Source organism: Neolamprologus brichardi, chromosome 3, assembly GCF_056152115.1.
Source record: "Neolamprologus brichardi isolate AB-2024 chromosome 3, ASM5615211v1, whole genome shotgun sequence".
In the NCBI taxonomy this organism is placed as follows: domain Eukaryota; kingdom Metazoa; phylum Chordata; class Actinopteri; order Cichliformes; family Cichlidae; genus Neolamprologus; species Neolamprologus brichardi.
In genome coordinates this window covers 51,283,635-51,297,400 of record NC_142106.1, presented here as the reverse complement: position 1 = coordinate 51,297,400, position 13,766 = coordinate 51,283,635, and the positions used below count along the sequence as shown (strand labels likewise).

Here is a 13,766-nt window from a genome sequence, read left to right as displayed (position 1 = left end):
TATTATAAACATGTGAAAATATTGCAATATTTCATCAGTGGCTTGGATTTAGTGAGGTTTAAAGCCTGTATTGTCCCTAACCATCGGGACTTCATCCTCCAGCTTCACTGTGTTTATGCTATGCTAACATAGCTGTGTAGCTAGTGATCCTGTAGCACATCATTATATACCAGCTAGTCCACCTTCAGTAACCCTACAGAAGTCACTGCTGTTTAGTTTAGATAGCATGTTTTCCAGAACATGCTATCATGCTTAGGCGTGTGGCAAAATGGGTGAGAACACATACGTTGTGGGGATGTAACGCTTAGTTAACATTCTTGTATTGATTTAGCCATATCTCATATGTAGTCTGCAACAGGCAAACATCTACTATCCCATGTTTGTTTATGTTTTGCACTTTTATAGATTATGTAACATAACATTGTTTAAATCAATTCTGACAAGTTTGTTAAGTTAACACGTTATTTAATTCAACTGTTAACTGGTTTAGTTTGAACTCACCTTACTTACCTGTGCTCCAGGAACAAAAGGGGGAAATATAGTTTCACTTCCTGTAGCTTCCTGGTTAATCTGAGGTCACAGGAAGAGACCAGGTGAAGAACGGGGAGAATCTTTGTAATTTAATAAAACTGATTTTAGAGATTTTATTGCTAGTAAAGAGTAACAGTATAGGTTTGAGTATGATAATGTTCATCTTACCTACTGAATGGAGTAGTCCAGGGGTGAATGGACTATTTAAACAGATGAATGCAGGTGTTCAGGGAAGAAAGGATCAGGTTGGTGTGGCTGGGTACAGTTTGACCTTAGTTTCCGTTTGATTTAAGTTCAGCTATGTTTATTTGTACTGAGTTAACTATGGAGTTGAGTTTCTTATTTTTGTAAATATTGTTTGGTCACAAAATAGTGAATAAACGACTCGCTACACTAGACAGCATCTCTCTCCAGCACTTCTTTAGCCGCTTAAGTCAAGTCTTAATGTGTTGTCTTGTGTAGTTAGTGTGTAGTGTTGTGGATAGTTTTGTGTTGTGTGTCAGAACAATGAGGCGGCTGCTGTCTCCAGGTAGAAACAGGAGTGACACACCTGCTGCTGTCAAACCTGCAGGTATCAGGCTGTGATGTTTCCTTTATAGTGGACAGAAATATTTTTTTGGAGTGGCACAAATAATTTGTGGCATCTTATTGAAGAACAGCTGATTGTTCTGTAAATAGTTTGAAATGGTTATTTCAAAAATCAAGGTAAAAGGTAAATGGATGCAAGTAACTTTGTTGTTTGCAAAACTTGTGCATAGGATTTTAAAATTGACAATTTATATTTGCATTTAAAGTTATGAAATATGATCATTAAACATGTTTGTGGTTGTTACAGTAAAAAATATAACTTTTTCTACTTGGATTTTATGTTTTTTGTCTGATTTTAGATCAATTGTGTTAATACAGTTTGTCAAAATGAAAACATAACTGTAAATTCAGACACGTGAGGTTGTGCTGAAAACAATGATACCAAACAAGGCAAAGGAAATAGCTTTTAACGGGAAAATGTGGAAGGAAAATCAAAAGTAGTTAAAAATGGCCAATTATACCCTGGACCCCAGAGGGTTAAACTAACCCAATAGTTACTTTCCAAGTAATTAATTACTTTTAGAATATTGTAACTCAGTTACTAACTCAGTTACTTTTTTGAAGAAGTAACTATAATTAATTACTTTTAAGTAACTTACCCAACACTGCTTGGATCCAACATTACTTCCAAATTATATACTTATTTCCAAACTTTTATGAAAAGACTTTGAGAAGCCAGTTGCTGCCCACGTTACAGCCAACTTGGATAAACACAACATCTATGACTATTTCCAATCTGGTTTTCTTAAAATGCATTCCACTGAAACATCACTACTTAAAGTTACCAGCGATATTATGAAGTCAGCAGATTCTGGAGAATACATCCTGGTCTTAGGTTAGACCTCCTCAGCCTTTGACACAGTTAATCGTCGTCCTGATAAACAAACTGAGCGATCTGGTTGGCACGTCCGGCTCTGTTATGGTAAATGGTAAATGGACTGGTTCTTATATAGCGCTTTTCTACTCTTCTGAGCACTCAAAGCGCTTTATACAACTTGTGCATTCACCCATTCGCACAAGCACATTTTTCCTAGGTGCTTTCTAACTGACATTCACACTCCGATGGACGCATCAGAGAGCAATTTGGGGTTAGTATCTTGCCCAAGGATATTTGGCACGCAGACTAGAGGAAGCCAGGAATCGAACCACCAACCTTCACGATCAGTAGATGACCTGCTCTACCACCTGAGCTACAGCCACCCTCTTCTGTGGTTTCCATCCTACATAATGTCAGGAGTTTTACTGTGTATGCAAACCAGATGTCTGAATGTACAGAGCTGCTACATGGAGTTCCTTGAGGCTCCGTGCTGGGACCTATTCTGTTTTTAATATACATTCTTGCTTTAGCCCAGATAATACAGCAGTTTATTGATATTTCTTCTTTTTGCTAAAGATATTTAGCTATACTGCTCATTTAAGGCTTCTGAAGTTCACAAACTCTGCACTTTGACTGCTTAACAAATATTAGCCAATGGTTGAACAACAGCTACTTACAGCTAAACCCAGACAAAACTGAAACTTTGATTATTGCACCGGGCAGAGCAATGTCTGACATTAAACACCACCTGGGTGATTCGGGTCTCTTGCAGAAGCGTAGCCTCAGAAATTTGTGTTATTTTTAACGAAGCTTCCTTGACTTAAAATGGAGTAAGAACCTTTCATTTGAGGACATCTCAAAACTTAGATCACTCGTGTTAACAAGTGAACTTGAGATGATCATTCATGCTTTTGTCTCTATAAGACTGGACTACTATAATGGTCTGTTTACGTGTTTAAAACATGAAAGGGCTGGCTCATCTCCAGGTTGTCCAAAACTCTGCAGCGAGGGTACTGACCCGCTCAGATGAACTCATCGAACAGCCTGATGGAGGTGGCTGAAGAGAGGGAGGTCTGGGATTCTCTGCTTAGGCTGCTGCCCCTGTGACCAGGCCCCAGGTCAGGCCCCAGGTAAATGGAAGAAAATGCATGGATGGATTTTCAGCTATGTAACTTCTATTTGTTTTAAATTATTCATAAATTAAACCCAACATTAAAACGTGTAGTGTGGAAATGACAGACCAACAGCATTTACAGTTGCATACAACTGCCCTCTTTGTAGCACACACACACTTGTCCACCGCAGATCCCAGCACATCTTGTAGGGGAGCCATGGTGAGATGATTGCTCCACCCCTCCCCTGCAACTGGGCCACAAACCACACCCGCCGCATGTAGGTAATTTATTGTAAGAAATAAATGAACACACCTGACACGGTTTGGCTAAAGCTCAGGAGGTAGAGCAGGTCACTTAGTAATTAGAAGGTTGATGGATATAAGAACCTCCATTAGGCATTTATAAAATAATAAATTTGCTTAATTTAGATTAGGCTTGTTTTAGCTTCATTATAGGTCACTCATTCCAACCCTGCCATGCAGCCGCACAGCTTTGTTCAAGTGTCGAATTATTTTAAACATTACATAGTTAAGGTTTGAAAGATGGCAGCTGAGGGGCTCGTGTGAAGGTGTTTGTTGACAGTATAGCAACAAAACCATAAATAAGATCCAACCCAGAGCAGCAGGGCCTCTAACAGCCAACTGTTATTAGTTTTATACTCTGCCTGAGAACAAGCCACTGCATCTGTAAACTGTTTAGTATTGAATTACGTTAATACAGCTGCATAGATATTAGTATTGGACTCCTTGATGTTAATGCAAAGTCAAAGGGCTGCTTAGATCTGTTTGACAGAGCAAACAACCACTTTTTTCATGGTAAATATACGTACGCAGAAACTTTCAACCTCCTGATTTTATCTGGGGGTTTGTTGCACGAATAGAAAAGCTGTAAAGAGGCAACAGCTGACTTTTATAGAAGACAACTTTCCTGACAAACATCCCACAGCTGCAGCAGAAGTCACGCTTAGAGGAATGTTGGTCTGCCATTGACTGTGTGCAAACAATGAACATTGACTGACATTATGCTTCTGTGAGCTACCTTTTGAAGTATTGATACATATTTAGTTTAGTTTTATGGAGTTAACAATGTTATTATTATAACAGTGTGCATGCACTGGATGGCTGGCTTTGCAAAGGATCTTCACTGTGATGTGAATATGTACTTAATGTAAAAATAGAACAGCTGGTTGTGTTTTATTACAAACACTGAACAAGATTTTAAAAAACTATCCAACCACGTCATTAGAACTAATTTAAACTGGCAAGTTGTGAACAATACAATGTACTTGCATTCATGCATTTTTACTTGCATTTATATAAATGTTTAATGTACAAAGACCATTCAGATGTCTGATGCATTGAGTTTTTCCTTTCCAGTCACCTTTCTCACTCACTATGTATTAACAGACCTCTCTGCATTGAATCATATCTGTTATTAATCTCTGTCTCTCTTCCACAGCATGTCTTTATCCTGTCTTCCTTCTCTCACCCCAACCAATCACAGCAGATGGCCCCGCCCCTCCCTGAGCCTGGTTCTGCTGGAGGTTTCTTCCTGTTAAAAGGGAGTTTTTCCTTCCTGCTGTCGCCAAAGTGCTTGCTCATAGGGGGTCATATGATTGTTGGGTTTTTCTCTGTATCTATGAAGCGCCTTGAGGCGACTGTTGTTGTGATTTGGCGCTATATAAATAAAATTGAATTGAATTGAATAGATGTAATTGCTACTGTGTTTAAATATTTTCTATGTAAAATAAAGGAAAACCTACAAGTATCCTACAGCTCAATTGTTATGTGTTTGTTAATTTTTTTGCAAATTTGTGGAAAAGTGGAAATGTGTCTGATGCCGAGTTGAACAAACACACACGGAAACACATACCAGACAATATATTCCTCAACTTTGTGTGCAAGTTACAGAACATCTGTGACAGGAGAGCTAAAGTCAGAGTTAATGCTGTCTGGGACGAGTGTCTGGTTGTAAAACATTTTTTTTTAAGTATTATAGGCTCAAATGTAAACATGAACTTACAACGAGACAGACGGCCTTATGAAATGTGAACCGCCTACTCTGACCTCATTAATAAACATAGAATTTAAAATGACATTACTATTATATACTATTTATACCACTTTTGTTACATTTTAAACTCTACTACATGCTTTTAAGTTTTGGGGACAGACATGGTCTGACAGTATAAACTCCTCACATGTTAATTATAGCACACCACTTCACAACAACGGTTGCTTCAAGCTGCTATTGTAAGATATAGGCCCTCACGTAGTGTATCTCTAGCATCTCCAGGGTAGAGAGAGTGTAGTGTCGTGTAGACTGGCAAACAGTCCAGTCCCATCCTGCCAAGACTGCCTATCGGGAATGAGGTTAAATTTATGGTCCCACAAATGTGTCCGTCTGTGTAGACTTTTTGGTCGGACCGAGGCGGAGAGAGGTTTTCACCCATCCCAGATGTTCTTCCATGCAGTCCTCCAATATAATGTTCACTGGGAACAGGAGAACCGTGAAAAAAAACTTCAACGATATAAAAATTACAGTATGAAAATCACAAAGAGTGGTTGCACGGTCACTTTTTCACTGGTTTCACTTGAATGCTTTGTAGGCTATTTCAAGACCTGCACTGACTGTTACTGTGATGAAACACATCCGGGTCTTTCCCAACCAAGACTAGGAAGGTCCAGCAGCTGCTTCAAGAGAGGAACATCAAGTCTGGTGACAAGGCCCTCTACAGCATGGCATGGACCAACCTAAAGAGAGGCATTAAAAGGCTAAGAGGGACTACAAGTAGAGGATTGAGGAGCATCTACAGGGTGGGCCATTTATATGGATACACTGTAATAACATGATAACATAATATTAACTCATGAAAGAATAAAGTTACGTTGAAACCAAGCACACCATTGCTTTTCTTGTGACATTACCAATAAGTTTGATGTGTCACATGACCCTCTTCCTATTGAAAAAACAAAAGTTGTATCCAAGATGGCCGACTTCTAAATGGCCACCATGGTCACCACCCATCTTGAGGAGTTTGCCCCCTCACATATGCTAATGTGCCACAAACAGGGCTTTAATATCACCAACCATTCCCATTTTATTACAGTGTATCCATATAAATGGCCCACCCTGTACAATAAAGACAGCTGGTGAACTCCACATTTTAAAAGATTCCTCACATCCCATCATAGTTTGTTCCAGGCTGGAGAACAGTTTCTATCTGATAGCCATCAGGGCATTATTCACCACCACCATATATAATAGTTGTTATGATGTACAATAATGCCACACGTGTGTTTTCATGCAATAGTGTTATATGCCACATGCAATGGTGTATTGTATGAATGACTATCACCATAAGGAAGGCACCTACTCTCGTTACATTTCATGTATTTATGATCACAATAAGGTTAAATTCAAATTCAAGTGCTATAGTTTTGCTCTCCTTTGTGGCCGGCTGACAGGGCGACAACAGCACAAGCAAGAGTGGCCACAGACCGGTTGTAACACAGACTTTGTGCCTCCCTCTGAGAACAGCGCTCGCTGCAGGCAGACGAGCGTGCTCTCTGTGCTCGACCATAGAATCAGCTTTAGGAAAGGCCTCTAGGTCTCGACGTAGACTGCTGCCCTCACAATATGGATCAGTGGCAGAAAAGGGATCAATGCAATCGATCGATAGTTGACGGATGTTAGACAATCAGACTGCCAAGGATCATCAATATGAAGAAGCATTTGGGGACAGTAAGCAGGAATGTAGATAGAGAGACAAAGAAAACACAAACTATGACTCAGACTGGCTTTTTTAGTAGCCTCGTGTCTGCTACAGTCGGCGACTCAAAAACATGTGGTTGGTGACAGTAGAATATGTGGTAGAGCTCTCACACTGGATTTCATTAGATTTCACAGGTATGCATAACTCTGGTGAGTGTAAGATAAGATAAGATAAGATAAGATAAAACTTTATTAATCCCTCAGGTGGGTTCCTCTGGGAAATTCAGTTTCTAAAAGCACAGCACCGACAGATGTTACAGAGCATGAGCAGAATATTATACATATACACACACACATATATAAATACAGAGACATATATAAATAAAATATACAAAGGGGATAAATAGAATAAATAGGAATGAAAATAAAAATACAAGTGAATTGCACATTTAAAGTATTGAGGTCTATTGCACTGTTGACTATTAACAAAAGTATTGCACAGTGAAGTGAAGAGGCACTACAGCTTAGTTGTTCCCCCCTCCTTTGTCCTCCTGTTTCCCCTCCCTCTCCCTTCTAGAGAGGCGTATATGTATATTTACAAAATTCAATTCATATATATCATTTTCTGCTTTTATCATTTGCCATGGCAACAGAAGCTGGGTGGTCCTTCCTAAAACAAGCAGCCAACCGAGGGCCTTGCTGAGTTTTAGTGGTGTGAAAGCAGAAACAGTAACAAAATGTAATGAAAATAAAAGGAAATAATATTTACATGAATCTGCAGCTACACTTCCAGCTTGATGCATAGTGTACAATATGTAGCCATGAGTTCTTTGGTCTCTGCACAGACACTTTATTTTAGACGTGTCTAATTTGGCACCATATGTGGGGTTTTTTTTTTTTTCATCGGGGAGTAGTTTAAAGCACCACAGGTGCTCTCGCGAGAGTAACTGTCAGCTCCATGTTTACAAGCGGTATTTATTAGGAGCAGTCTCCCCCTACTGTCAGTGCTTTACGGTCTAACCGACCGAGCGTGTCCGCAAACTCGCCGCTGCTTTAATGCGTTACTATCGACATTTTCACAGCCTCTGCTTTTCTTCGGGGTAATTATCGCAAGAGCAAGGGAAGAAAGGAAGAAGGCACCAAGTCGTCGCCGCTTTTCTTCGAAGGAATAGGCGGGTAAGACCGAAAAACTGAAGCTATTATTATTCAGTGAGCCACTTGACAGCTGACACGAAGAGGCAGCGCTATATTAAAACCATAACAATGAAGCATTTCTGCGGTCGGTGTGCGTCTTTGATTCCTGACACCGAGGAAGCTGCTCTCAAACTCGAGCAATAAGTCAGTATTGGTGTTGCACGACTGACGTTATTCCGTTTAATCTTCGCTACATCAAAGGTGGTCATGGTTACAGGCCTTTTCTTTTTTCTGTTTTGCTCCACAACACCGGTACCGGGTTAGACTGTGTGCTGTATATGCGGTTCTCCTGCACGGGTAGAGCGCCAGGCCAAACTCAGTGTTACATACTGGCAATTTAAGGCTCCCTTGTCTGTCAGCAGAACTACAGAGCTCGGGAAACATGGCAGGATATCATCTGGGCTCATATTGTGGCAAATATGTGAGAGATTTGAGTAAAATTCTACTGTAACTTTGTTTGGTTTGCAGAGCCGTTTCTGTAAAGGTGCGTCTGTGCAGGTATGATGGTGTTTTTAGAACATGCTGATACAAAATGCTTCTTTTTCTTTGCATTAAATGTACACCACTCAAACAGTACAACATTTAAACCAGTGGCAGTGTTGTTGCTTGATAATATTATTTCCCTTTTAGCAAATTATTTGACAGCATGTAGATTCGTATGTGGTCAAAGCAGTGGCTGAAACAGCAGCACTGGTCAAACACAGGCTGCGTGCGCTTCATAAAATAGTCACGACTTCTGATCTGATTTGTATTTATGGGCACAGATTAATCTGTTATCTGATGAACAACTACAGAGACCACAGTTCCTGTCATACATGTGACAGATGTTTACATTTCACATATATTATTCTGTAATACACTATTAGTAAGTTTTTAAATGGATTATTATTAATACACACTAAAAATAACTTGTTTAGATTTAAGTACAGTCAATTCTCATTTAGGTTTAAGCATTAAAATACTTCATACACTGTTTTAAAGTTTCTTTCCAGGGTGTTGCATGCACATCCAAAGAGTTTATACAATGTGTCTGTTGCAGAAATGTTATATTCCTCCTATTAAGTCATGCTGACAGTAACAAATTCGTGTTTTTCATCAGATTTCAAGGCTGTTTCTCCCCATTCAAAACTGGTTGTGGTATGATGGCAGAAACTAAACTGTAGAGGAACAGATGTTGATCTTGTGACCAACAGAGGCCCAGACAGACTGTCATATTATTGCCATAGTCAGTCATGAGAAGGCGAGTTAGCCGAGTTTTGATTAGGAGGTAAAATTAGTCAAGCTGTGTGTTCATATATAACAAGCTGATTATTTTCTCCCCCTGTTATTAATTTTCTCCTTACAATTTAATGCTAAATTATAAGAGGCTACATGACTTTTTCAGGATATCTGCTTAATGTGATTTGCTTGGCTAACGGCCGTGCTGGAGGATTTGGATAAACATGATGTGATAGGCTGATCCTGCACTAATGCATCGAAGCTTCCACAAGTTGAATTTCTTTCAGCTTTAAGCAAAAATCTATAGATCCATAATTCAGATTGGTAACATGTGCCAGCACCACATTCAAAGTGGAAGAGCACTAAAGCCTGAAACCTTAATGAATGATATCTGCAGTTAAAAACAAAGCAACCGTTTTCTCCTGCCTCTCTGTATCTGCAGGTCTCTGTAGCTCAAATGTATTTCTTTTCCAAGTCATAACAGTAAAAGCTATTTTGGCAGCAGACAGCACTCAGTCCTTATACAATGTCAGTGGGATGATTGCCAAAGTTTAATCAGTGCTGCAGGTTTTACTGAATGTGTTCATTTAATAAAACTTGCATGTGCGTGCAGTTTTATCACACAAGTTAATATCTGTAAGTGATTCTGGCTCTGCACATTTCTGGATCCAAACTCTGGTTGCTCTGCTGCTTTGCTGCTTTGGCGAGCATAGAGGATTCAAGACGATTATTTTCACTTTGATTTGATCCTATTATTCCAACCTGTTATTTTGCACTCAAGTTAGAAATCTTTACAGGTGAGATTTGAGCTTGTGTCGCAGCACCTACACTGTACTCAGGCTGCACTCTTGCTTAAACCAAACTGAAGATTTCTTTATCTCTGGTAGCTGTGAGAAAGATAAACACTGCTGTGAAAGACAGTTATTTAATGCAAGTGGATTTATATTTCATTTGAGTGGGTGACTTGGGTGGAGTGTCACTATCCCCACTGTGAGGGGAACTGAACTTTAGAGCAGGCTTTTGTCCGTGGAGCATCAGGCCGTGCAGCCGTGTTGCTAGTTTCCTTTTGTTTGCTCATCATTAAATTTTGAATTATTATAAATCTATTAATATATAATTATTAGTACGTTATTTCTAGTTGTTCCCGTTTTTGTATTCAACACAGACGATGCTTGTGCACTATGTTGAATACATATTCTTGTCTTTTATGTAATTTCATTTAATAAAAATAATACTTTTATGATTTTACCCCTTATTAGACGTATTATCAGAGCTAATACTGTGTATTTTTTGCACATTGTGACTTGCTTTGTTTTCTTAAATCTCTTTGAAGTCATTTATCTGTGGAACAAAAAAGGCCTAAAGCTGTCACTTAATAAATATTCATCCTGTGAAGTATTTTGATTTGTTCTTTAAGCAGAAGGGTGATATTCTCATTGTAGCATTTATCTTGAAGCTCTACTGTTTATTGTTAACATATTAAAAACCGGGTTTGCCAGTAACCTGTACAGCCGAGTGTCGAGACAGAAAAATGCAGTTTCCTGTGGGAGGGGACGACGCTGTGATAGATACTGTGCAGCCATCGGGAGCAGGGATGTCTTTTAATCATAAAAACCACAACATTAGGACATAAAGAGTCATATTTTGTATGTAACTAGCAGGTGATTTCTGCCGGGCCTGCAGGGCTTTTTTAAAACCTTCTCTCTGTATTTTGTGGTCATGTGAACAAAATTGTGTCACGATACAGATTTTGGCGACTCTTACGTTACATGCAGGCAGTGAACGTTTAAGATGACACGGAAGAGAAACACAAATGATTAAATGGTATAAAAGTATAAAGATTTGTGATATAGATCTTAATAACTGCTGTATGTGTAAAACAACAACTATTTGTTATCATACTGTAGCATCAGGCCAATCAGACTGCTGGGTTATTGATGTGATCAGTTAAGTAGCAGAGGAGGTTGGCTGGGTTGGTGTCACTACTGGAAGCATCATGTGATACATGGACCCTACAGATGTTGCACAGTTTCATTTCATTTTTGGATGCTTCTCTCAGTTCAGCCCTGCGACAGTGTCAGTGCCAACAGCCTCATCATTGCCTCCTGCAGCTGACACACAACTTCACACACAACTGCTGCAGACAGAGAGGCCCACAGCTCCTCCACCCCGACAGCTGATGTAGTTAACATGCTTAACAACTCAGAGCTCAGTAAAACTCTCATTTCAACTGAAATATTGAACGATTATCAAAAATGTTAACCTAGCTGCCATGCATATGAGCATTAGCTGTTTAGCATGAGGAATAGCCACATTAGCCGTCTGTTATCATTAACGTCGTGGCCAGCGAACTGCAATTAGATAACAGACGAATAATTATGGACACGTGGATTAGCAGGCGGGCTGCTGGCTGTGCAGAGCCGAGGGGAGGCTGTAGCTCAGCTGAACAGAGTGTGGAGAGCTAATCAGAGCAAATACAGAGTGAAATCTGGAGCAGATGTAGGCGGAAGAGCTGCAGTTTCAGGTGGAGCAGAGTGAAGTGGAGGGGGGGGGAGGTTGAGGGCAGATGTGCACAAGATGATAAACTTGAACTTTTCTATTTTTACAATAACGTATTGATATATTTTCCGAGGTGTCACTTCTTTGCCGTTACTTCTGTTGTTGTGGGACGGGGGTCAAATTTCCCCCCTGTGCTGCTGAAAATGGTATCAACCATTGAGTGTTTTCCTGGGTATTTGCAGTAGCGGTTTTAGATACGGGTGACATGGGCGGTTGCCTGGGGCGGCATCGTGGTGGGGGGCGGCATCACAGGTATCGGCAAAAAAAAAAAAAAAATTGCTCGTACTCATGTTGCCCCGACATCAGCCAGCGCATACTGGGAATGTCACAGGCACCGATCGGTTTTCTATCGCCCATTTGCTGGGAGTAAGGGCGCCCTCCGTTTGCGAGGTGCGCCTGCTGCTTGCGGCGCAGGGAGGAGAGGGCGGGGCGGCGGGGGATTCTCTGGCTGGCTGGAGCAGCATCTAATAACTCGCAAAATAAAACAAAATAAAAACAAAACAACAAACACGAAAACACCAGACATCATGATACAGACTTATAATTTGCACCGATGTTTTTCCTCGGTGCGCCTGCTCGCTGCTGAAGTCAAAGTAAACTTTATTGTCATCTCCGCTACAGTCCAGTATATATAGAGACGAGATGACGAGGCTCCAGTTACAGCAGTGCAAGTAAACAAACAATATATATAAGAAGAGTAAGAAAATAAATATAGACTTAAGGACTCGGGGTAAAGGGATCAATAACAATTTAAATTTTATATTTTACAGTTTGATGATTTAAAGTCTCACACACAACCTGTCGACAGGGGAGGGGGCGGCTGCTTCCAGATAGAGCACATTTCATTTATAGTGATGTAAATCCAAGCCCATTATGTATTCATGATTTGAATCCTGGGTTGTGCGAAATCCCAGAAACACACCTTAGACAAAGTGAATCTGTGAACTAAGGTGTAGGTCTATTAGGTTATGTTGTGGTGATCCTCGAGTTGGGGGATTTGTGTTCATACTGGAGTGCAAAATTAAAACCAATGGAAGATGGACAAGAAAAGTTCAAAACCATCAGGTCCTCAGTTTAGAAAAAATAGAAAAGAAGAGGAGGAGAAACGAGCAAAAGATGCAGGTAAGCAGATGTGTGATTGGATAATGGCAGGTCATCCTGAAACAATCAGAATCAGAATCAAAACACTTTTTTAATCCCTAAGGAAATTATGTGAATTACAGTTGCTCCAAGAAGAAATGGTAAAAATAGCAACTGTAACAGACTAAACTCCAAACAATACATTATGTTACAGATTTTAATATTAATTAGTCATTGTCAATTGTTGATTTGTCCTGTTCTCATTGTATGAGGAATTATGATGGCTGTTTGGTAGCTGTTTACATACAATGCATCAATGCATACTCTCTCTCTCTTCATATGTGTGTGGGTCTCTGGTGAAATTCAGTATGGCTCCGACAGCAGTTTTATGTTAATCCTTGATATGTTTTATGTGTGTGTGTGTGGGGGGTGGGGGGGAGGGGGGCAGAGGGAGTGTTCGCCCGGGGCGCCAAACAGGCTAGGACCGCCACTGGGTATACTGAGTTTGGATTTCTGGTCTTGTGACACCCCTGCAGTGCCACACATGTACCACAGAACATCTAGATCCTGTTCACAGTGGCTAAATATGCTTCGATAGAGCAAAATGAATATTATCTTTGACTAACTAGTAAAGTGTCAGATTTCATACAGCAAAGACACTTATGAGATTGTGTTTACGCGTTTAAATAGTGCTGCACTCACTATGAATAGCCACAGCCATGACTAACAGTTGCACATAGGAGCATTTCTATACGTGCACTATTGTAAGTGGAAAGTCAGTGCACCTGTTTCTGTGGGATTTGGGAGCAACAATCATGTAAGTGAGGCTTAAATAACACCAAATAGGAACAGGCGTTTGATATTTACTGTTGAAATACTCATTAAAAATTGGTTGAGTAATCGCTTGTTTTCTAATTTTTATCATCTTTTCTCATTGTCCTCCATCTGTG

At 40.0% G+C, this 13,766-nt stretch overlaps 1 protein-coding gene across 1 annotated transcript in view; it reads left to right on the top strand.

The window, feature by feature from the left end:
- Window positions 1–7,746: 7,746 nt before the first annotated feature.
- The window catches only part of ache (acetylcholinesterase (Yt blood group)), a 35,851-nt gene continuing 29,831 nt past the window's right edge, over window positions 7,747–13,766 (top strand). Inside the window, exon 1 of the mRNA XM_087837859.1 lies at window positions 7,747–7,941. The gene's annotated coding sequence lies outside the window, so the exon portion shown is untranslated. The remainder of the gene's footprint in view (window positions 7,942–13,766) is intronic.